This window comes from Sus scrofa, chromosome 5 (genome assembly GCF_054392235.1).
Source record: "Sus scrofa isolate SSC_HxYL_T2T_F1_AM1 chromosome 5, Sscrofa_HxYL_maternal_Yorkshire_Landrace_v2.0, whole genome shotgun sequence".
Lineage (NCBI taxonomy): Eukaryota > Metazoa > Chordata > Mammalia > Artiodactyla > Suidae > Sus > Sus scrofa.
Window position 1 is genome coordinate 72,646,283 of NC_139387.1, and position 20,250 is coordinate 72,666,532.

At 47.9% G+C, this 20,250-nt stretch overlaps 2 long non-coding RNA genes across 2 annotated transcripts; one reads left to right on the plus strand and one right to left on the minus strand.

Annotated features, from left to right (window-relative positions):
• Positions 1 to 49: 49 nt before the first annotated feature.
• Positions 50 to 5,498, plus strand: LOC106507533 (uncharacterized). The gene is made up of 3 exons (XR_014803932.1): positions 50 to 182; positions 1,014 to 1,106; positions 5,369 to 5,498. It is a non-coding gene; the product is annotated as an uncharacterized LOC106507533 (long non-coding RNA).
• Positions 3,552 to 17,149, minus strand: LOC106507532 (uncharacterized). The gene is made up of 3 exons (XR_001303575.3): positions 17,033 to 17,149; positions 6,898 to 6,956; positions 3,552 to 3,680 (listed from the first exon to the last, which is right to left on the minus strand). It is a non-coding gene; the product is annotated as an uncharacterized LOC106507532 (long non-coding RNA).
• Positions 17,150 to 20,250: the final 3,101 nt, after the last annotated feature.

A 20,250-nucleotide genomic window follows, 5' to 3' on the forward strand; every position in this document is an offset into this window, starting at 1 on the left:
CGCCTGCTGCCCCCTCCCACCCCACTCCCGCATCACACCCCTCGCCCGGCCAGGGGCCGCGCGAGCCAGGGCGCTCCCAGCAGACAGACGCACCCCCGCCTCTCCCGGAATCTTTCCCGCGCTCCCCTGGCACGCCTCTCCCTTCTGCAGGTCCACATCCACGGCCCCCTGAACAGGCACAGGTACCTAATACCACACCCCCCCGCCCCCGCAATCCGCTTTTCGGTTTACGGAGTTGACCTGCGCAGTGCATTTCATCAATAAGAAAACACCCCGCCCCGCCCCCCCAGCACAGAGCTCGGTGTCTCCACTCACCCAGAAATTTAATGAAAAAAATCAAATCATATTTTGTCTTGTGTTTACGGGGAAACTCGTTTGCCAGCTTCTCCCATCTCTACTTAAAAGAAAATTTTTAAGGCGTTTGATCTCTTGAGAGTTTCCAATTTAAACTGTACTCCTGTGTCAGTCCGCAGAGAATCCCATGCCTTCCTTTGCAACCTGGGGACGGCGGGGGACGTCCTTCTCCTAGGATTGCAAAGGGATGGCAGTGAGAAGGGTGAGAAGTCGCCGGTCGCTTTTCCCAAGTTTTCCAAAGGGGTCCTGGGAGCTTGGGCGGCAGCCCCAGTGAAGAAAGAACCAGAAGATAGATGGTGGCGTCTCAGAGGAAGCATAGCCCTGGGAAGCACATCCTCGCATTCATCAGCTCCCAGCCTCCCTGGAATTGAACTTGGGGTGTCTGAGCAAGGGGGGAGGGGGGAAAGTAAAGGGCATGTTGATTAAACTAATAGCTGCATTTCCTGAACATCTGATAGGTGCCAGGCCTTCTAGGTGCTTCACCAGCACTATCTCAGCCCTCCCAGGCCTATGAGAAAGATGGCCTCTGCTCCTCCTAATGTTACAACCAAGATCCAGCTGGCAGTTTTGGGGTAGGGACCCAAGTTTGTTGTAGAGACTCTTCCCCTAACTCTCTGGGAGCGAGGAGGTGAGAATGGTTTTCCATCCATTTCTTCCAGAGACGGTATCTATGGTCTTCCATCACTGGTACAGACAGGCTGGGGTGCGGTGCTGGAGCAGTTGGTCTGATCTTTTCATTCTGCCACTTCCAGGTAGGGTTGACATTTGCTTCTCTGTGCCTCTGTGCACCACTCCCCCCCCCACCCCCCCACCCCGCTTTTGGGGTGGTTATGGACAAAAGAAATTGGCTGACAGCCAGAAGGGGTTTTTGTGTAGATCATTAGTAAGATAAGCTTTCATGGATGATAATGATGGGAAGGATACATAGAGGTCCTCTCAAACCACAAGATTCCTGTGAGAGGTCTTCCTGTTGCACAGAGTGTTTTAAAGATACAGTGGTTCATTCCCAGCCGGGCGGGGGGAGTAGGGAACTAAGCGTCCCGCGTGTGTAGGGCAGCGGTCAAGGGGTGAGCGTGTAGGAGACAGGCTCCCACCTTATCATCATTCTCTGGTCTGGTCCCTCACCCCAGCTATCATTTCTGCTTTTTTTCTCTGCTTGTCCTATTTGTTTCTACCCTCCCCTCTCTCCTTGCATGTTGCAGTGAATGGCAGGTGCACTTAGTCACCCAGTCAATACTTTTCTTATTCACCGTCTATGTAATTAAGCCATTTAAACTTTGCACTAGGAAGTTGCTCCATTCAAAGCAACAACAACAACAGAGCATTTTAAGGAAAGAAAAGGGAACCTACAATAAGCACAACATCGAAGATATTCTTTTTTTTTTTTTTTTTTTACACTTGTCCAATAATCTGTAATTATTTTCTGGGTTGTAAATTGGCTTGCTCATGATTCTTCTTTTTTTTTTTTTTTTTTTGTCTTTTACGGTCGCACCCGTGGCAAATGGAGGTTTCCAGGCTAAGGGTTGAATAAGAGCTGTCAATGCAAGCCTACACCACAGCCACAGTGATGCAGGATCCGAGTCACATCTGCGACCTACACCCCAGTTCATGGCAACGCTGGATCCTTAACCCATTGAGCGAGGCCAGGGATTGAACCCACTCTTCATGGATACTAGTCAGATTCGTTTCTGCTGACCCATGACAGAAACTCCCTTCTCAGGATTCTTTTGGTCTTTGATGGTCAGTTTTTATATTGAAATAGTCATTTGCATGTTTGTTTTCATCTTTGCCATTATTATTCATGAGATTGTCCACTAAGTCAGCAACTCCTCAAAACAAACCTTGGAGAACCGTGGGCAGGAACCTGCATTCTGCCAGAAGGATGCACGATCTAACATGATGGTGGCAACAGCCCTTTAAGTACCACTTGGCTGAAGGCTGCCAGTCCACAGGCAGAGCGGATGCTTTATGGTTACCTTCATACCAGACATAAGGCTGTATGAACACGGGAGAGGTTTCACTGTGCAGGCGGAGCTTCCCCTGGACGGAAAGCCCTTTAGCAAGTTCATGAATCGGAGTTCTGTTTTTAGTGCTTTTGTGAAAGAGACTCATTTCTGAGCTTTAGAAAAGCCCTGTGCCTCTAGATCATTCTGCTCAAGCAAATACTAAGGGTGTGTTAACTCACAGCTTTAGAGCTGCTGTATAGCACAGGGAACTACATCTAATCACTTGTGATGGAACATGACAGAGGATAATGTGAGAAAAAGAATGTATATGAGTGTGTGTGTGTGTGTGTGTGAGAGAGAGCGAGAGAGAGAGAGAGAGAGAGAGACTGGGCCACTTTGCTATACAGCAGAGATTGACAGAACATTGTCAATCAACTATAACAGAAAGAATAAAAATCTTACCGAAAAAAATCACACCTTTAGAAATGCTGGTTCCCACAGGAGGGAAGATAAAAGGAACAGCCCCATCCATAAACTGCAATGCCCCCCCGCCCAGTGATAGGTGAACATTTCCCCAGGGTTCACTGAACCCCAATTTCATGAGAATGTAAGCTTTTTATTTTTTGTCTTTTTGTCTTTTTAGGGCCACACCCATGGCCTATGGAAGCTCCCAGGCTAGGGTCTAATCGGAGCTGCAGCCGCCAGCCTTCACCACAGCCACAAGAATGTGGGATCCAAGCTGCATCTGCGACCTACACCACAGCTCACAGCAACACCAGATCCTTAACTCACTGGGCAAGGCCAGGGATCGTACCCGCAACCTCATGGTTCCTAGTCAGATTCGTTAACCACTGAGCTACGACCGGCACGCCTAGGCTTTTTAAACGGTGTCTAAATTCAGACACTCTCACCAATAGTGGGGGTCATTCATTTATTGAACAAGCTTTCATTGAGAAGCTAGTGGGTGCCACCACGTGCCAGGTGCTGGGGATCCCGAAGTGATCTGGACAAACCGTTCTTACAAGATTCCATTTTCCTGCAATAAACACATTTCATTCTAGATAGAAAAATTTAACAGTGAACAATAAAGAAGCTATTTACATATTATAGCACATGTTCTGAAGAAAATAAATGGGATGCTAGGTCAGAAATGAACCTGGGGCTTCTGCTTTGAAGAGGGTGGTTGGGCAAGTTCCCTGTGAGGACGTGCTATTTCAGCAGAGAATTCAAAGATGAGAGCAACCAGACTCACGCGTGCATGTGCTCGTCACTACCCCGGCGGTAGGACCCTTGTAGTTTTCCTCTGGGGAGATTTAGCCTTGTTTCTTATGAGTAATCTCTGTGAAAGGTCCTTTTCACTGCCCTGTCCCCCACAGAGCCCTGTGGAAGAAAAGGGTGGTGAGTGGGCAGTTCCCTCAGTTCCTACCTGTGCACACGTGTGTATACACACACCCTCCCTAAGAAGAATTACCCCCTCTCTCTGTCTCTCTCTCTGTCTGTCTCTCTGTCTGTCTCTCTCTGTCTCCCTCTCTGTCTCTGTCTCTGTCTCTGTCTCTGTCTCTGTCTCTGTCTCTGTCTCTGTCTCTGTCTCTCTCTCTCTCTGTCTCTCTCTCTCTCTCTCTCTCTCTCTCTCTCTCTCTCTCTCTCTCTCGCTTCCATTGTAGACGGTTGGGGACAAGGGTGATGAGTAAGACACTATGTCCCAGGAGCCCTTCCCTTCCTCTAGGCTTTCCCTGAACCAAAGTGATGGCAGCGGCGATGATGATAATGAAGATGAGGAGGAGGAGGGTGGTGAGAACGGTAATGCTATCAGCTACAAAGTGGTGATGGAGTTAATGATGCTCTAGAATCCACTAGAGAAAAACTTAAGAGCTTTCAGTTGAGTGAAGCTGTACATTGGAAAAGGCGTGCATTAGACATCTGTGTCGTGCAAATCAGCAGCTAGGAAATGACTAACCACGCCAAGAAATAGATCTATTAAGGATGCCTTATCATTCAGGGAGGATCCCAAGAGACCTTATTAGTATTACGAGTTTGCAGCCTGCTTCTGCATCCCATTCCCCTCCTGTGGCATCATTGGTGCCGTTTTCCAAACATCTCCACCTCCCTACCTTTCAGGGAGGCGGGGAGTTATACACTGTAACTCACCTGTGGTTGAACCAGGCAAGTAGTTCTGACCAATGAGCTGGAAGCAGAAGTGATGTGTGTTACTTCTCAACCAAAACATTTAATTACCAACGCAAAAGACTCCAGGGCTTTCTTTACCCCACCCACAATGGTCAGCATCCCTCATGACGGCAGCTGCTCTGACAGATGAGTGGATTCCAGAGTGAGGTGACATGAGGCAGGACCCCCAGGTAAAGCAACAGGAATGTGGCATGAGTAAGAAAAGAGCATTTGTTGTTCTAATTCTCTGATACTTGGGGATGGATTTGTTACCACCGCCTAATGTAGTCTATCGAAACTGATTCACAATAGAACCCAGCATCAAGAAGCTGCTAGAGGAGTTCCCGTCGTGGTGCAGTGGTTAACGAATCTGACTAAGAACCATGAGGTTGCGGGTTCGGTCCCTGGCCTTGCTCAGTGGGTTAAGGATCTGGCGTTGCCGTGAGCTGTGGTGTAGGTCGCAGACGAGGCTCGGATCCCGAGTTGCTGTGGCTCTGGCGTAGGCTGGCAGCTACAGCTCCGATTAGACCCCTAGCCTGGGAACATCCATATGCCGAGGGAGCGGCCCAAGAAATGGCAAAAAGACCAAAATAAATAAATAAATAAATAAATATTAAAAAAAAAAAAAAAGAAGAAGAAGCTGCTAGAACCAAGACCTGAAATTTGTGACATTGGTTCAGGGGCCAAATGATGGCCAGTGAAGACATTTTATTGGAGGCTGTTATGGACAATCCATGTTATAAGTGACAAAACATCTGAAAGATTGTTGCCTGTGATAATTTAGATATTTTGGTTAATGTACCTAAAAACGTGCATATCTTTGAAGAGGTTGGAAAACAGGTTGTTGTGTGTGTCTTTTTTTTTTTTTTTTTTTTTTTTTTTGGCCACCCCTCCGCATACAGAGTTTGCATGCAGCGGATGGAACCTGCGTTCCAGTATCCCCAAGACACTGCCGATCCCATCGCACCACAGCAGAAAATCAGAAAAGAGATTGTTAGCCTTTCATGGTGGCTACTCTTGGCGAGCAGAAATGAAATGAACAAGAGAAGGTCCAGAAATGTGACAGTGTTCAGGGCTGGCCCAGGCAACTGCTGATCATCTGCACTCAGAAGTAAACAAAACTTAAAAGACCTCTGTGCAAGAAGGGCTGATTAGGACTCAGGCTTGGGTCCTCATGGAACAAATCCATCATAGGGCAATCATGCCCACTGCTGGTACCTCTGAATGAAATAAGGTGTTTTAGAGCAAAAACCTAATTAAAGCTGTGGCTTCCGAAAAAGATAGTTATGAATTAGAGAAAATGCTTCATGGGAGGAGGAAGAAAATAGAGGTGTAGAACCCCCCCCAGAAAGTCAGTAGCCTCAAATTATCCACTGTTAGGTTGGTCTCGAGAAGGACCATGGGTGCGGTTAATGGCACAGAGAACTGCCTGGACAGAGAGGAGAAAGCCTAAGTGATTTACATGAGTCATACTGCCAAAGGAACCAGCACCTGGACCAACCCATTCATGCCTATTCAAGACTTGAAACAGCTTTTGGGCCCCTAAATATCTATCATCAAGAAGCAGGCAGAGAAAGCTGCCCAGTCTCCAAGGAGCATACACCTGGCAATGCCCATCCCAGATAGGACCAAAGAAGATGGCAGAGAAAAAGGAATATTCCAGGAGGAGAAGCCAGGGGACAGAGCACTGTGGGCTAGGAACCCCTTCCAAACAGCCAGATGAGGGCCTAAATTAGAACCACCATGGTCCAGTGATGGCTATACTGCTTCCATCTCTCCCCTTTCTGAAAGGGAATATTTATTAGGGTTACCTTATTCCAAATCAACCTTTGTCCATTGTGTTGTAGGAAAGAGAAAAGCATATTATCTGTTTGGTTCCCTGAGTTTCTGATCTAGGACAAGCCATATCCATAATTGATACAGGGACCAGAATATATTCCTCTGTGAACAAAGACTGCACACCACTGGAGAGCCTAGACTTTGACCTTGGAAAAGACTTTTGGGTTGTCTCCCTTAGAGAGTGAGTGTATTTGCCTCTGAGGTTCAAACATTTCATCATCAGGAGGGTGAAGGATGGTCATCATAGCTGCTATTTACCAGATATTTCCAGTTCTCTCCCTCTGAACTCAGGGTAGTATTGCATCCTTCCTGGTCCACGTAGTGTTGGGCGGGGTCACATGACTGGTTCCAGCTGACGTGTTATGACATGGGTGGAATCTGGCCCACAGCACTGACTTAGCCCAACTTTTCTCCTCTGCCATCATGATCCAGAGCCCTTGAGAAGGTGGCGGCTCCATCAGTCTGGGCCCCCAGAATACCAGTGATGAACATGGAGTCTGAGAAGTAAATAATCTTTCAACAGAACCCACTGAAATGAATGGGATGTTTCTGACTATAGCTTAACCTTGCCTTTCCTGACCGGTACACTTACTTGTTTCCCTGCTTGGAGATACAACACAGCAGACGTCGTTAATGTTCTATTTTCTGTGACTATAAGAAAAAAAAATGGAACATACATCATGAAATTCATTTTAATAGCTTAATTTTGACCAACTCTCTGGTTCAATGTATTATTGTTGACCCTTTGTTCTTCATTCCCAAACTGAGCTCTACACAAATCGAGCTTTGCTTTATTTTAATAGGTACTACACACACACACACACACACACACACACACACACACACACTCATGTTTCCCTCGTAAATGAGTTGGGAATCCAATACTTTGTCTCAAAGAGCTTCACAAATGACAGTAGGATAGTAAAGTGGCTGATAACCTTCCTTAACACCATTCAACACGATGTTTCCCAAACAGAGGGACCCATGGAACCCTATTTCTCACCAGACCTTACATATTGAGAGATCTGTGTGCTGTTGAACAATCTGAGAAAATTAAATCTTAGAAACCAAAGAGTGACCCTGAACGCTGCCGTCCTTAACTGCATTCTTTTTCAGATGACCCAACAGGACTTTAGAGGAGCCTCTGGGAATTCCCTGGTGGCTCGTCAGGTTAAAGATTGGCATTGTCCCTGCTGTGGCGGGGGTTTGATCCCTGGCCCTGGAACTTCTGTTTGCCACCAGCACGGCTCTCCCCTACTCCCTGAAAAGAAAGAGGAGATGCCACTCCCATCCCCCACTCCCCTCCCCCTTTTGATGAACACAGACAGATGGAAGCTTCAGCTGAGGCTGGGGCAGCTGGTGCCTGGTCCCGGCCTAAGCATTTGTGTCACCCTCCCCCCCAAGCTTGCCGCAAACAGAGAGCCGCTGTCCATGCCCAGTGAGTCTCAGGGCGGATGTCGCTGAGCCTCCAAGATGCTGCTTCTCTTCCTGAGGAACTAAGAGTGTGGCTTTCACGTTCTGGATCTTCTGCGGTCCTGATGGAATATAAGGGCTGGGGCTAAATAATGCAACACTCCCGTTCCACTGATGGGAACTTCTCTTTTTTTAACTACAGTCTCTTATTCACTCAAAGGAATGAATTATGTTTGATGGCCTTTTATAAAATATTCATTCCTCCTCACAGGGCTCTTGGTGGTTCAGGAAGCCTGGAAATGGCCTGGGGTGAGGAGAACCTCAATTCCCTCTGGACATAATTCACAGAGGCGGCCAGGCTCTGACCACAGGGGACGCGATGCTGGATGCCAGGCTCGGATCCCAGCATTCTGCCCAGGACAGCTGGACCTCCTGGAGGTTGGGGGCCTCGGCAGCGGCTGAAAGGGACACGGGTGGACAGGGACTCACGCTTCTCCTCTTAGGGGTTCCGTGCTTTGTTCATTTCTTCTAAGACGTCAAAGGCTCACCAAGCACCCTTCACAAGCTTCCTTCTCCAGACCCTTTTCTGAAATGTGTGTGTTATTCCCACCCAGGCCAGGGTTCAGGACACCAACAAGGGGACCAGAGTCCAGAGAAGAGGAGGGACATTCTGCAGAGAGTGGGGTGGGAGGGGTGCGGGGGAGAGGAGACGAGATGCCGGCTGTTTTGTCTCCATTTCCCTTCCCCATCCAAGGGCCCAAGGGACACGTGTTTGTCATGACACGAATGATGCCCTCACTGGCTCATGGAGCTTCACACTTTGCAAAGGACGGTCATATCCAGAGCCTCGAGCACCGAAATCAGAGTCAGGGAGCCCGACTTCCAGGTCTGGGGTGCCCGGTGTTCAGCCCAGATCCCCTGACTTCCCTGGCCTTGGTTTTCTCATTTGTGCAGTGAGGGGTTTATACAAGAAGACTCTGGGGTCCAAAGTAAATGATAATCCATACATGTACATGGATATAACATATATGTTAACCATAATACGTATATATATATTAACCCTCAGACTCTGGATATGTGCTCCTAATCCTAGGTTTATGCCATTTCAGAGGGTCTCTGGGTGTCTGCTCACTGTGGGTAGAAAGAACTCTATTTTTTCCAAAAGCAACGGCCTCAGCAACTCTTCAGGGGAGCTGTCTTCCAACATCGGTCTCGCAGTGCGATCCCAGGCATCACCCACCAGGTCCTTCCCTGGGCAGGGCTGGGGAGCCAGGGAATGGCCTCTAGGAACCCCTCCTGGTCAGCCCAGGACCTGATTCTTGGAGGTGATGCCGAGGAAGATGTGTGCTACTAGCTGCAGGGCAGGCAGCCACAGAGGCGGAGAGGATACAGATAATCTCACCACTCAGGTACCATTCCCCATATATTCCCCCGCATCCCTGCCTCACTCCATGTAGGGATGTGCTCGTCTGAAGATAAGGGGAAGATGAAAGATCTCACAGGGACAGCCAGGATCTCGTGAAAATTACATTTTTCACGAGAAGACTTTTCCAGCAGATTTGTCATCTCAAAGTACTCTGTGTCTCTCATTTATTCCCAGAACCTGTTCATCTGAAAAGCTCAGATGAGTTCATGCACACATTTTCGATTAGCCTAGTGTATGGTCCAGTCACTCAAGATGGCTGTTTTTGGAGTTCCCGTTGTGGTTCAGTGGGTTAAGGACCTAATGCTGTCTCCATGAGGATGTGGGTTCGATCCCTAGCCTCACTCAGTGAATTAAGGATCTACATTTCTGAAAGCTGCAGCATAGGTCACAGATGCAGGTTGGATCTGGTGCTGCCATGACTGTAAGCCTCAGCTGCAGACCCGATTTGACCCCTAGCTTGGGAACGTCCCTATGTGCCGCAGGTGAAGCCATGAAGAAAGAGAGAAAGAGAGAGAGAGAGAGAAAGAAAGAAGGAAGGAAGGAAAGAAAGGGAAAAGAAAGAAAGAAGAAAGGGAAGAAGGAAAGAAGGAATGAAAGAAGGAAGGAAGAGAAGAAAAGAAAAGAAAAAGATGGCTGTGCTTTTGCTCTCTGTACATCCCCTGCTGGACCAGTGCCTGCTTCACGTACACCCTGTGCTCATGACTGACATGCTACGTACTTGCCCCAGGCCCCAGCTCAGAATAGCTTATCAAAAGGGCAAGAGGGGCGTGCTCCTCACTGGTTTCCCTGGAAACTAATGAGCCAACCTGATGTGACCCCTCACAAGTGGCAATCTCCCCTCCCCCTCCCCCCCCCTGGGGTGAAGACTGTCTCCATGTCCTGATCGTCATCTGCTGCACACGGTGGGGTGATGTCCAGGACCTCGCTTCAGACAGGTAAGCTCCCCCACCCATTAAACCATTCATGTCTCTGTTGCTTTTTTTTTTTTTTTTTTTTTTTGTCTTTTGTCTTTTTAGGGCTGCACCTGCAGCCTATGGAGATTCCCAGGCTAGGAGTCTAATTAGAGCTGTTGCTGCCAGCCTACACCAGAGCCACAGTAATGCCAGATCCAAGCCACGTCTGTGACCTACACCACAGCTCACAGCAACGCCGGATCCTTAGCCCCTTGAGCGAGGCCAGGGCTGGAACCTGCAACCTCATGGTTCCTTCGTTTCGGCTGCACCATGATGGGAACACCTGGGCTCTTTTTTAATCCTGAAGCTGGGCAAGCATAGGGCTTATATGCCTGCAGGTGCAGCCCAATACTGAGGCCACAGTCTAGGTAAGAATCTGCGAGCCCTGGACGCCTCAAGCTATATTTGCTGCAAAACGGGGTTCTCCACCCAGTCTAGGGTGAGCTGGGCAGTATTCATGTATAAGGAGGGGACAAAAAGAAGGCTCCTTGAGGAGGTTGTCCCTGTGTGGACTCTATCACCGCCTGCTGTCTTGGCCATGACTTGAAAGGAAGTCACTCATCTACTCAACAAATAATCCCTGAGCATCCTCTGTGTACCACGTACTGTGTTAGGTGTTGAGTAGAGCGTGTTGAACGAAATAGTCATGGCAGAGCTCCCTTGTGGCACAGTGGGTTAAGGATGCATCATTGTCCCCAAAGAGGCTTGGGGTGCTGCTGTGGCGTGGGTTCAGTCCCTGATCTGGGACTGAAAAAAAAAAAGGAAAAAAAATAGTCATGTCCCTGACCCCAAGGACAGTCTAATAGGGGACAAAGTATAGACATACAGACATGTGCGCGCGCGCGCACACACACACACACACACACACACACACAGACTCCCTGAGCAGCCCTAGTTGCTGTTTCCAGTCTCACCCATTCAGATCATCCCAGCGGATGCCCCAGACATCACAGAGCAGATACAAAACATGAACATTCCAGCTGTGACTTGTCTGAATTCCCAAGTGCCAGAATTGCGAGCTGTAATGAAAGAAAACTGACATTTGAGATACCCTGAATGCAGAAATAGAGGACTGAACCCCTCGGAGAAGCCAAGTAAGTTGCAGAGAATTGCTCAGCTACTAAGTTTTCGAGGAGAGGTTCCGACCCAGCTGAGTTGTGAGGCCAGAACACCTCCTGGGAAACGAGGGGGATGTTAGCGCTCAGGGGAGCCCAGAATTCTCCTGAATGCGGAATGAACCCTCTGTGCTTTCTCTTCACTCACTCACACACACACACACACACACACACACACACACACTCCACAGATAACCGCTGGGCATTGGATCTCACTATCTCATCACCAGAAGTGGGTCCTTGCAGGAAAAGGACACGCACGAAGTCCCTCCTTTAGGGAGAAGACCTCAGCTTGGCTAATCAGAGTCAGCAGACCTTCGGAATCCGGGTCTGTCCACTGTGGGCCACGCTCTAGCCATGCACCGAGGCGCAGAGAAACCAGACATAAGGTTCCAATTTGAATTCCATTTTCATGAAAAACACATCCCGCCAAATCCTTTGGTCCTTCCCAAAGCCAGAAAGGGGCCCTGCACTAGGGAAGAGCCCCACATCCTCACAGAAGCTGTTCTCAATCTCCGGTCCAAAGCAGGGAGATGAAGAATGGAGGGGCTGGGGGCAGGTGGAGGGCGGGCCCCCACGCCCTCTGGAAATTCTGCATTCAGTATTCCTGAGTTGGGCCGCTCAGGAATTGGCAGAGGAGGGGGCAAAGCACCGTTTTGGAAGCAGGAAAGGGAAGCTGCAAGTTTCGGTACCTTCCATGTGTCCAGATCCTATTTCCCACTTAGCAGGAAAATCAAACCACGTGAGCACCCGGGCTCCCTTAAAGCCCTGGGAGGATTGGGAGGGAGCGAAGGCGATTTGCACCCCAAATTGTAAAGGGGAAACAAGAGGGGTGTGGAGTGATTGACAAGGTCAGACTGGAGCCCTCAGACATTGTGACCACTGCCCCTGTGCCTAACTGGGTAGTTGGTAAATAACAGACATTCAATGTTTGTTGAATGAATGAAAAAACAACAACAACAACAACAGAAAACGACCTGCGTATAGCAGCCCCGATGTCAGGTTTCTAAAGTATTAAGAAGTGGGCTGCTTGGGCCCTAGCCAGCACATCCCTCTGATCTTCGGAGGAAGGGTGGGCGCACTGCAAGGGCGGGGCTCCTCTGCTCACTGGTGGAGCACAAGCTCTCGGAGGTTACATGGAAGGAGCATGGGACCCTGCCCCAGATGCCACATTCAGCAGCTACGTGACCCTGCGTGCAGTTCCTAACCTCTCAGAGCCTCAGTGCTCTCACCTTTGAAAATGAAGCAAAAGTGTCTCTTCTTCCCAAATTAATGTGGAGATATTTGGAATACTTTTCATAAAGTAGAGACTGAATAACTATAATTAGTTCTCTTTACCTGGGGTTGCCACAACTCCAGGGATAAAAATTTGCCCTAAACATCTAAAGCCTTAGGATTCTCCATTTTTGCTTGGTTTTAGAGTTGCACCTGCAGCATATGGAAGTTCCTAGGCCAGTGGTCGAATTGAAGCTGCAGCTGTCAGCCTATGCCACATCCACAGCAATGCCAAATCCTTAACCCACTGAATGAGTCCAGGGATTGAACCCACATCCTCACAGACACTATGTCAGGTTCTTAACCTGCTGGGCCACAATGGAAGCTCTGGTTTCTCCATTTTTCTTCATCTTTCTACCTCCTTGCCCTTGCATCCTGGGTGCAAATGGGTACAAAGATTCACTTTGGGGTGTGAGGCTGTACATTGTGTTTAAATCCCATTTCCCCCACTTCAGACAAGTTACTTAACTAATACCAATTGTCAACTTCTCATTTATGAAAAGGGAGACCTGACAGTACCCCTGTCAGCATAAAGGGCTGTCGTCACAAACTGGCAGGTTGTACCCTGTACAGGGAGACCGTATTCCATAACTTACACTGTGCATCCTGGCCTGGCTGCTCATTTCCAGAAGAAGGGCATCTTTTCCCAATTTGCACAAAGGTACCCTATGGGATAAAGGTGGCTCTGAGCTGGTTTGAGGATTAAATGAGATATAGTAAAAAAGGTTACCTACCTTGCTCATCATAGGAGGAAGCTTAAAATACATACTGATTACTTTTCTCACTACTTTACTGCTAAAAGCCGCCTGCCAGCAACTTAAATGCCCATCAACAGAGGAATGGATAAAGAAGATGTGGCATATATATATATAATGGAATACTACTCAGCCATAAAGAAGAATGAAGTTGTGCCATTCGCAGCAACATAGATGGGCCTAGAGATTATCATATTAAGTGAAGTAAGTCAGACAGGGAAAGATAAATATCGTCTGATGTTACCTATATGTGCAGTCTAAAAAATAGCACAAATAAAGTTTGCAAAACAAAAACAGATTCACAGACATAGAAAAACAATCTTGCAGTTCCCGTCGTGGCTCAGTGGTTAACAAATCCAACTAGGAACCATGAGGTTGCAGGTTCGATCCCTGGCCTTGCTCAGTGGGTTAAGGATCTGACATTACCGTGAGCTGTGGTGTAGGTCACAGACACGGCTCAGATCCTGCGTTGCTGTGGCTCTGGTGTAGGCCGGTGGCTACAGCTCCGATTAGACTCCTAGCCCGGGAACCTCCGTATGCCATAGGTGCAGCCCTAGAAAAGACAAAAAAGACACACACACACACACACACACACACACACACACACACACACACACACAAATCCACTTTAAAAAAAAGAAAAAGAAAAACAATCTTATGGTTACTGAAGTGGAGGGGGAAGGGAGAAAATAGTAGTATGGGATTAACAGATGCATACTATTATATATAAAATAAACAACAAAGCCCTATTATACAGCACAGTGAACTATATTTGCTATCTTTTTTTGTTTGTTTGTTTGTTTTTCTTTTTTAGGGCCACATCTGTGGCATATGGAGGTTCCCAGGAGAGGGGTCGAATAAGAGCTGTAGCAACCAGCCTATGCCACAGCCACAGCAACGTCAGATCTGAGCTGTGTCTGCAACCTACACCACAGTTCACAGCAGTGCCGGATCCTTACTTCGCATGTGCTTTTGGCTTTTAGGGCCACACCTGCAGCATATGGAGGTTCCCAGGGATCAAACCTGCGTCTTCATGGATACTGGCCAGATTTGTTTCTGCTGAGCCATGATGGGAACTCCTATATTCAGTATCTTGTAATAAACTATAATGAAAAAGAATAGACAAAGGAATATATATTTATCCCATTTTATATAATTTATTTATATATATACATATAATGGAATCACTTTGCTGTACTCCTGAAACTAACACAATATTGTAAATCAATTATACTTTAATTAAAAAGATAAAATAAGGGGAGCCACTCTCTGTGGCTCAGAGAGTTAAGGACCCAGTGTTGTCTCTGCGAGGATGCAGGTTCAGTCCTTGGCCTCACTCAGTGGGTTAAGGATCCAGCCATGCTAAAGCATGTGTCAGGATTCCATTCCTTTTTGTGGTCAAGTAATATTCCATCACAAGAAAATATCACATTTTTTTTTATCCTTTCCTCACTTGATGGAAAATTGTGTTGCTTCTATCTTTCGTCTATCATGAATAATACTGCTATGAGCACTTATATATAAGTTTTTTGTGAACATGCTCTCATTTTTTCTGGGTCTATGCCTAGCAGTGGAATTGCTACATATGGTAACTCTATGTTTAACTTTCTGAGGAGCTGCCAGACTGTTTTCCAAAATGCCTGCCCCATCTCACATCCCCACCAGCAGGGTATGAGGGTTCCAGTTTCTTTGTATTCTCACCAACAATTGGTATTTTCTGGGAGTTTTTGTTTTTGTTGTTTTAATTATAACCATCCCAGAGAGTTTGAAGTGGTATCTCAGGTATCTCATTGTAGGTTTTTTTTTTCTTTTATCTGTGCCTGCGGCATGTGGAAATTCCCAGGCTACAGCTGTGACCCACACTGCAGCAGTGACAATGCTGGATCCTTAACCTGCTGAGCTACCAGGGAACTCCCTCATTGTGGTTTTGATTTGCAAGTCCTTGATGGTTAATGATGTTGAGCATCTTTTAATAGGCTAATTGGCCATTTCTATATCATTTTTTTGAGAAATGTCTGTGTTCCCATTGTGGCTCAGAGGGTTAAGAACCGGACATAGTGTCCTCGTGGATGTGGGTTCAATCCCTGGCTTCCCTCAGTGGGCTAGGGATCTGGCATTGCTGAAAGCTGCAGTGTAGGTGGCAGATGCAGCTTGGATCTGGTGTAGCTGTAGCTGTGGCTGTGACGTAGGCTGGCAGCTGCACCTCTGATTAACCTCCTAGCCTGAGAGCTTCCATATGCTTCAGGTCTGGCCCTAAAAAAAAGAAAGAAAAATAAAAAGAGAGAGAGAGAGAAGGAGGAAGGAAGGGGAGGAGGGAGGGAAATGTCTACTCTGATCCTCTGCTCATTTTTAAAGAAGTTATTATATATTCTAGATACAAATCCCTAATCAGATACATGATCTGCAATATTTCCCCCCATTTTATGAGGGGTTTTTTTGTTTGTTTTTAGTAAATAGTTTTTTGGCTTTTTTTTTTTTTTCTCATTTTAGGCCTGCCCCTGCGGCACATAGATGTTCCCAGGCTAGGGGTCGAATTGGAGCTATACCTGCCAGCCTACATCACAGCCACAGCAATGTCAAATCCGAGCTGCATCTGCAACCTACACCACAGCTCATGGCAACCTACACCAGCAGCTCAGATTTGACATCGCTGTGGCTGTGGTGTGGGCCGGCAGCTGTAGCTCTGATTTGACCCCTAGCTTGGGAACCTCCATGTGCCACAGATGTGGCCCTAAGAAGACAAAAGACACACACACACACACAGAAAAGATTTGTCAAATAACTAACTCAATAAATGTTACTTATTTCCATCATCACACTTTCAACCCCCATGACCCCGATGGCTGAAGCTCATGTAGCTCAGAGTTCCTAGTACGGAAGAAGCTGTCCTGTGAATCCTGCCTTCGCTCTTGTTCCTGGACTTTGGTTCTTCCTGGTTCTGACCCTGATCTTCCCACCAACCTAGTGGTAATCTCCATTCCTCCCTCTACTGCCTCAGAGTTTCTAGCCCTTTCTCTCTTGCTCTCAGCCCCTTCCTCGCCTCCTCCTCTCCCTCCCTGGTTACCTCAGCCTCACTTCTGGGGATCACCCACCTGTGGTCTCTCACGTTTGCCTGGACTCTTGCTTCTCACAAGATATCTCGTTTGCCTGACGGACACGCAGGGAACCCAGTGCACAGACCCCACCCTCAGCATCATCTCGGTTTCTAACTCAAGGACCTGCTCCTGGAAGGCTCACTCCGGCTGCCTGCGGGTCCCACAGCTTATGGTGGCACCATGGCCAGGAGCCAGGTCTTCGGACTCCACACAGGGGAGACACTCATGAAAAAATTGCCATCAGTTTGCATTTACATGAGGACAGCTCTATGACATGGTCTTGGTTGCTTTTCCCAGATTTCTAGTCATCCTCTTGATCAAACGAAGCTATTTTTCACAGCATCAGTTGACTGTGACAAATGATTGCTGTGAGCTGGGCGCTGCGGGGTTTTACATGTGTTATTCTTTTAATCCTCAGTGTTCGCTGAAGCTCAGAGATGAACAGACTTCTCCAAGTTCACCAAGTTGACACGCAGTGGAGCTGGAAATCAAACCCAGGTTTTTTCCCAACTCACACTGCAACCCTCTTCCCAAAGGAGATTGACCACAAGGAAAAGCCACATAGTTGACGGGAAGGGCAAACGGAGCTCCTCTCTACCCAGCGTCTCTGTTGATCCTCACCCTTCTCCCTTCTGCGACCAGAGCCCAGGGGGCTCCCGCACCAGGATCCTGTGTCCTAGATTCTCTGTACTCACCACCAGGCTCTTTCTTCAGCTCCTTTTCCTCTGGCTCCTGGGCCACGCACTCATCTGCTGTCTCCCCCCTCAGCCTCAGACCAGGCTCCTCTTCATTTTCACATCCTTACTCGGAAGACGAAGCAGCCTACAGCCCTCCCTCCCCCACGCAGAGCAAGAATAGCTCAAGGCTGGATAAAAGCTCTGAGTCCTGAGCCACAGTCATTATTGCGCTTTAATTTGTCACATCCTTTCTTTCAAATGGCTCCCATTCATCGCTCTCTGTAGCCCGTCCCCTAGGCTTCCCGCACATGGGTCGGCAGCTCTCTTTGGCTGACCCTTTCTTGGGCACCTTCAGAGAAGGACTTCCTTCCCAAGCCACCATTCAAGTCCCCTCCCAGCCAGCCCCCTGCCCACCTTCAGATCACAGAGTTCATGACCAAACCTATCGCAGCTTCTCCACAACCGGACACTTAATGCAGATGGCTCTGTCCCCAGGATGGCTCTGAAAGCAGTGCCCATCGCTTAACAGTTTCTTCTTGCTGTTTTGTTTTTGTTTTTTCCAAGGTAGGGCTTGAACTGGTGGAGGGGAGAAGAAATAATCTTCTTATGATGTCTTAAAAAAAATAAATACTGTTCTAAGAAAATCACCGGCCCTGAAATATGCAGGAAGGGGAATGGAATGTCTTCCACTCCTAATTAAGTTCCCAGCAGGAGGCGGAGGCAGAGAGGGACAGGGAACTTGGAGAGGATCAGAAAGATGTTGGGGTCCCCACCCTTGGGAGAGACAACGTCTTCCTTCATTATAAGATGTTCCCATGAGTATTTGTTCCCTCTGCTTTCAGGTCAGGTTATTTGCACACTCCCTTGCACAAGTGTTGGAATTCATCTGGACATTTCTCCCAAGCCAAATGCCATGTAATTCTCCTTTTGATAACCTACATTGCCTTATTTATTTCTCTAAATTATCTTGTACAACTTAAGCCATCTCTGCCCCCTTCTCACTCCTGAGTCAGCTCTGGTTACCATCATCCATGAGGGGAAGTCGTGTGAGTTGGGGATAGGAGGGCAGGGGTTGGGAAAGTAGTTGGCAAAGAAGCAGCAAAGGAAGATGGGGAAGGCTAGGGACTCTGCTACTGTCAGGCAGGATCAGCACCTCCTGGCAGACCACGGCTGGTCCTGAGGATGGTGAGGCTAATGGACTCTTTGCTTTTGAAGTATGTTTTACAGCTACTAATGGACTGTTTCTTACTGAATCTCGTTTCCTGATACACTCTAAAGCAACCATGTCAGAGGACAGCTCTCACAGCCCGCAATTTATGTTTCCTTCCTAGAGGGCTTGTCTTTAGGGCATTCTTTCCAAAACCTACATTCAACCCTGACATGTACAAGGCACTATTCTCAGCCTTGACATTTACCCATCTGATCTAACTCTAGAAACAATTTTATCTTTACAGTCAGATAGTTGGAAAGACTGGCCAGGTGTGGGTAAATGTTTCCTTGTTGTCTTGGGCACAAAGCTGGACCACATTTCCCAGCTTCCCTTGCCATTAGGTGGATGCAGTCATGTGACTGGGTTCTGCCCAGTGGGATGTGGGTGAAGGGGATGTGGGTCACTTCATGGCCTGGCCCATAAAGCTAGATTCTCTCTCCTTTTGTCACCTTTTGGGCAAATAGGGAGCTCTCTGATGACTGCAGGATGGAGGGGAATGAGGGAGCCATAAGGGGGAAGTATCCTGAGTCCCTGAGTCACACGGTGGAGGAGAGCTATGCAGAAAAGCCTCCTGACCAGGGACTGCTGTTGTATGAGTAAAACACAAACTTTCATAGTGTTAAACTACTATGATTTGGGTGACAGCAGAGAGCCTGCCCCGGCTACTACTTCCCCCATCCTATAGATTATGTAATTGAATTATGGCTGAATTTCTGTGACTTCCTCAAGGTCAAATGCTATTAAATGGCAGAGTGGGATTCACAAACAGATTTTCTGACTAAAACCAGGGCTTTTGCCACTCCACCATGCTGCTTCATCACCACTGCTGCTACTGCCTTTAAAGAAGCAACAAATCTGCTGAGACAAGCGATCATTCCATGCAGATGCGTTTATAGCTCATTGGTGCTGTCCTAATTAGGACCATAATGAAGCTGGCTCTAGGGGAGGGACTGAAATCAGGGAGGTAATCAGGGACATATCTGGGCATAATATGGAAAGAGATTCTGCAAAGTCACCTTTGAGGACCTCAAAGCAGTCTTAGCAAATGGCAGGCACCAGTGTTAGCCCAGGGAGGTTGGCAACTAGAATATGAAATGGCTGTGCTGTGCTAATTTTAGAAAAGGGCAGACCACTCATGGTCTCTGGGAAGAAGGAAGCCCACACATGGAAGGAAGAATCCTTGGAAAGTCAATATGCATGGCATTAGCCCACCAGTGCTCCTCTCATCCTTCGGTGGCTTAGTGGTGGCTACTGCACAAGGTCCAGCACCATAAATGGCCACAAGGTCCACCATGATCTGTTCACACTTGTTTTCCAGCTTAAACTCCCTTCCTTAAGGACAGCACAGGAGGAGCGTGGGGAACACACCTTCTGCTTCGGCAATTTCGACTCTTAACTCCCATGTTGCCCAGGTCTTTGCCAATGCCGTTCTCTCTGCATGGTTCCCCCATCCCCAGGCTCAGCCCCCTTCAAGCTCAGGCCAGGGACCCTCTCTTTCTCCAGGCTAGGATGAGGCCCCTGCTCTGAACCCAACATCCCTCTTGGCACCCCCACATTAAGGGCTTGCAGTTGTTTGTCCCTGCCTCTTATCAGACTATGCACCATGCACCCTGTGTTGCACTTGGAAGAAAGTGAGAGCACTGCAAATGCGAATGAGTGCGGGGTAGATGGCTGAATAAGTGGGATCCTGAAGGTAAGTCACCTGGCACCATAGTAGGTAGAATAATGGCCCCTGCAAAGCCTCCCACATGCTGATCCTTGTAACCTGTCACTGTGAAATGTTACACTGCAAAATGGAATTCAGTTTGCTGATCAACTGACCTTAATATCGAAGATCCTGGGAGTTCCCTACATGGCTCAGTAGTTAACGAACCTGACTAGGATCCATGAGCGTGTGGGTTCTATCCCTGGCCTCACTCAGTGGGTTAAGGATCCAGCGTTGTCACGAGCTGTGGTGTAGGTTGCAGATGCAGCTCGGATCCTCTGCTGCTGTGACATAGGCCGGTGGCTACAGCTCTGATTTGAC